This window comes from Solanum pennellii, chromosome 10 (assembly GCF_001406875.1).
Source record: "Solanum pennellii chromosome 10, SPENNV200".
Classification (NCBI taxonomy): Eukaryota; Viridiplantae; Streptophyta; class Magnoliopsida; order Solanales; family Solanaceae; genus Solanum; species Solanum pennellii.
This window is the reverse complement of record NC_028646.1, coordinates 38,061,288-38,066,598: the sequence shown is the minus strand read 5'-3', so window position 1 is coordinate 38,066,598 and position 5,311 is coordinate 38,061,288. Positions and strand designations below refer to the sequence as shown.

The 5,311-nt window shown below is 35.9% G+C and overlaps 1 long non-coding RNA gene across 1 annotated transcript; it reads right to left on the bottom strand.

Moving 5' to 3' along the window:
* Nucleotides 1–341: 341 nt before the first annotated feature.
* On the bottom strand, nucleotides 342–5,020 carry LOC114074200. Its single transcript, XR_003574646.1, has 2 exons — nucleotides 4,561–5,020; nucleotides 342–567 (listed from the first exon to the last, which is right to left on the bottom strand). It is a non-coding gene; the product is annotated as an uncharacterized LOC114074200 (long non-coding RNA).
* Between the last annotated feature and the right edge of the window lie 291 nt (nucleotides 5,021–5,311).

Genomic DNA, 5,311 nt, shown 5'->3' with positions numbered 1-5,311 from the left:
ATTCAACTTCATTTTCTGATACAAAGTTTTTCACTCTGGGTTTACCCCCTAGACGTAACTTGCATCGTTGTCCTCTTTGAGAACTAAGACTAACCTCTTAGTTTACATGACTACATTCATAGGTCAATTTGAGCGGAAAATTTAAAAAATTTCATTACTTCTACTTCGAGGTTGACATAGACTTCTATATACACATAACATACAGATATCGAGTATACAAAGACCCTTCGTATAGAAAGATGACTTAGTCTTCTACTTTTATTGCATGGAAATATATAAAATATAACATAGACATAATAGTCATAATATTTGTATCATTTCATAACCATCTAATAAGAGTGTAAGAACTTGAGCATAACCCATACATCAAAGTAAAAATGTCTCACATGGGCTATACAATGTTTCATGCTAAATGGAAAGAAAGAACCATAGAATTCTTGAACTAAAAGCAACTCCATAATCTAGATAGTGGTATCGCCCTCGGAAATTGAGGACCTACCCTACTTGGATGAATAAGAGATCCAAGGCTTCGTCCAGTCTTCTTCAAAGCACTTCAACGACCAGAACCTAAAATGTTGGGAAAAGGATGAAATGGGGTTAGTACGCCACTTGTACTAAGTATGAGACCATATTCACACATACTATGAAAACATGCTAAGAAAGATGGATATTTTATAAACTATGCACTTTTCATTTAAGAACCTTTATCCACACTCACCAAGACCATACCAATCAAAAATGCATGTTCATTAAGTCATAAGAATGTACATCACAAGAACAACACATCAAGTCTAGTCAAGTCAACCATCCATATCATATATACATATTCAAGAAACTCTATCATCAAGTCCTATTAACAATAAGCATGAATAAGAGTACATTTTATTTTAACAAAGCAAGTCAATTGCCCATGAACCCTTATCAAGTCAACAAGTGCAATGACCAAGTAAAGCCCCATAACCTTACTCAATCAAGTAACCCAACAAGAATCATGACTAAGATCCTACTTCACATAACATGGCCTTTAGGTGTACATATCATCTTACTTTAACTATATAAACCAAAACATATTCATCAGTGAACTAATCAACATACAATATCAACAATGTGCAAGTTCATCATATACATGTCATATAGCATTATAAGCATAATCATACATTATAACATTCTTCTAAGACTCCCTTCAAGTCTAACTAGTGCAATATTGCTTAGGTAGAGTTCCATACCCCTACCTAGACTAAGCTAGACTCCTTAGGTCATCTTGATTAGAGTTCAATCCTTTGGTTCATTTTACCTTTTGGGAACGTCTTGCCCTAACCGACATAGACCGATGAGCTAATGTGGAATCTGGTGACATAAACCCTAGACCGAAGGAAGGCAGACTACTTCCCAAGGTAGTACCAAAACATGAAACATAGCAACTACGTGGATCACTAGCTTGTATTCCTATGGGGCAACATAGTTCAAGAACTAGGAGATATAGTTGGGACCCTCTTTATGCTACATGCATTGTAGTCTCCAATATCAAGAGTACATTAGTGATCCTACCTTCCCTATGTAAGAAGGAACACTCCTCACTCTAGTTCACTCGGTGCTAAGCTAGAGTCCCTTTTTGAAAATGTCTTTAAGCCTTTATTATCGATAATAGCTTAGTTTAGGTCATAGGGTCTATGCCTTGTATAATCATCATCATCAATAGCTCAATAAAAATTGCATCAGTATAGATCCTTTCATTACAATTCATATAGGTGATGTTAGCACATTAACATATTCATTTCATGATAAGACATTGGTAAATCATTCACCCTCCTTATAACATTTACATCTTAAGCCAACACCTCACAATCATAATCAAGACATTTCAATTCAACATCATACCACCCTATAAATCCTAATAAAAGGCATACTCCAATACAACATTATGACTTAATCACAATTAACCACAATTTGAAGTAAATGATAGAGATCATAAGACTTACCAAGTGTCCTTCATAGTTCACCATCAAGATCTTACCATATGCCCTCAATTAAACCCAATTTGGGTATACATGATCACAAGTCAATAATCAACATGATAACAAGGCTAGAAGACTCACCACACACAATTCAATTCAAGATCATAGCTTAAGGCAAGATACTTAGGTGAATTCATAACATACTTTATAACCTAGATCATCTTCTCAAGAACTAGTATGAAAGACTACAAATCGTCCTAATTCATGATTAGTGTAACCACATCATCTAATAGTAATTCAACCAATTACCAATTTAATTGAACCAAATACAAACCTAATTCATATCAAGATCAAACCTAGGGTTAAGGATTAAGGGTCATCTTCTACAAACTAGACCAAACCATTAAGATACATCATAATTAAGTTATAATAAATGTTAATATAATCATAATTTCCAAAATAAATCATCAACAAATCAATTCATAACATAATTTTTCGAGATTGAGAAAGACCCACATCAAAAATCAACTTTTGAAAATACTTTGAAAGAACCCTTAGAGGAAAGAGATCTCAAAGGTGAATTAGATCCCATACTTCAATGTATGATGAAGAACAAATGGTTAAATATTCCCTTTACATCCCCCAAAACCCTCCTCTATCTTGGTCTTCAATGATGTTTTCCAATAGAGAGAGAAAGAAGAGAGAAGGAAGAGAGTTTTGTTTTGTGAGTTGTAATTAGTGTAATGGGGTTGGCGTCTTTATATGGGGGGTCAATTAAGTTAATTATACTTTCATTAATCCCTAACTAACCACCAAACCCCTTAATTAATTATTTAATACTTAGTTAAAAACGTGCAACAAAAAATTGGACTCTCACATACGAGACCCCATCGATGCCCCGTGGCTCAATCGACGGACCATCCCTCCTTCCGTGCTAAACGTCCATCGATAAGTCCAGAGAGTGTGAAAATGAGACCCTTCAATGAATTGGCTAAGTGTTGGTCGAAGGGTGGCATCGACGCCTTGTCGTCCGCCTCTCATGGGTGCACACTGCCCAGGCAGTGTTTGACTCCACTTGCAAGGGTCCTCCTCAAGGGCCCTTGGGTTGGTCCTTGGGGAGTTGTACCTGGACATTTCGACTATGAATAAACTTAAACCCATGTTAGATACCCTTCCACCAATTTTCATCTATTTTCGACTCCTAAAATCTAGTCAACTAGGCTAATGCTCGCTTGTACCTCCTTGAACTAGTTTCCGAACGTCATGGATGTTCTGGGACGTTTTGGTTTCTAGACTTCCTAAATGAATTATATTCATTAATATAGACCTTAAAACAGTGTCTAGACCTTATGACACTTATGTTAGGCTCTAGAACACGTCTTTTATTTTCGAAGTGTTACACATAAAGTGACAAGTGATTTCAGCAACTCAAGAGGAAAAAACCGTAAGTGACGTGCAATTCTTATCATCCCAAAACTTAGCACATTTTTGTTTTGATAATAGTAAAAAAATATGCCTATGTATATAGACGAGGAAAACATAACTAACACAATTCTATAAACAATTTGCTTCGAGTTAGAACATACAGATCTTCAATTGACTATGGAAACCTGCTAAAAAGAAAACAAACCAGTAACTGCGATCGTTGGTTCTTCGACAATGAAAACAATGAGCAAAGTCAAACCTTTCAAATGACCCGGGAATCATCTAACAGAGAAAACATATAAAAAAGGAAGAGGAGTGGAAAAATCAATACATAGGTCTTATATTAAAGAGAAAATTGTCAACGCAAGGAAGCTCTAATATTTCGATACGAATATATGTATGTACTGACATAGAGGAAAACTTAAATAAAGCAAACTTCAAAAAGTGAAAAGAAAACAATGTAGCAATAATTTTGATATACTCAGAATACTTAACAAAACATGGTCATGAATACCAACAAAGCAGACCAAATAATGAAGAACGATACGAACTTAAAACGAGCATAACAAACCATGAGTTCGATGAAACACAAATGGCTATATAAGCTTAGACAGGCACCAAGTTGTCCTGAAAACGGAAATAAACAGCAATAATAGCTTATCAAACAGATTCTATTACTAATTTGTGGTCAGCGACAAGTCCAAAGATAAGAAAAATAATCCATTCTATCATGTAGACAACTTCACGCTCTCATGAACAACATATTAAGAGCAGGGGATCCTTAAAGGAAAATGGATATTAACTTTAGAGGGGCAGCAGAACAGAGACAAAAATGAGATGAGCTCTTCCACCACACGAACCAAGCAGCAATGAGGAGTTTAAGAAGAAAACTCGAGATCAGACTAGCCTAGAAAGACGATGGTGATCAATTCGAAAAAACGAGACTTGAACGAAAAATAATTCCCCCTGCCCTCCTTTGAATGTATTTCCTATATCCTCTAACTATCTTTGTTATGATGATTCTTTATGCCTTCGTAAAATTCCTCAAAACCCTCAAAGTGAACAGAAAAATACAATATATAAGGGGAAGAATTAGGGTTTGGAAAAAAATTGGAGGGAAACCAATCCAATTTTCGACCAAACCGAGCCTATTCAAAATTCAAAACTATGAAAAAATCACCATTTTTGGACGAACACCTTTCTCTGAAACTTCAACCCCATTCTGAAAGGGAAAGGGGGGTAGACGGCTAGATCAAATCGATCGTACATGGCGAAGCTACGTGGCTCAATCTCCAAGCATCAAAGGCAAAAATCAGGGATGCAAGGACGATTCTGCAGACGGCTACAGCTGGTGAAAAGTTGTACAATGCGGAAAAGGGAGAAAGAGACGTTGGAGCGTCATTGATTCGCCCTCGCTTGGGAGGAGAAAAACGCGTACAAGGGGTCAGGGACATTCACGCATCTTGCCATTTTCCAACTGTTGTTAACGTTGAAGAGGGAGAACAGAGTTGGGTCAGGTTATGCATTTTAGTTGGGTTATTATTTTTGGGTTGCTGGTGGGTAATGTTTTGGAATGTTTTATTTGGAGAATTGGATATGGGTTTTCCGGAAAGGAGAAAAAAAAATTGGGTTGGTGCTACATTTGAATTGAAATTAGGTCTTTTGGGTGGGCTGCGCACTGGAAATTGGTAGAGGAGACCCAAATTTGGTCTTAAAATTACAAGTCAATGGGATGTGGAAGTTGGATAGAAAATAGCTAAATTGCGATTATAAAATATGCCCAAATGATTCAATTGTAGCCAATTATAATTAAGAAATTAATCAAATTGATTAAATTAGTAAAGTCGACCAATAATTAAATAAGATGAAATAAAAAAAGGCATTAATTAATGAGCTTCTTAATCTTAGCAAATGGAATAATTAATTCGGTG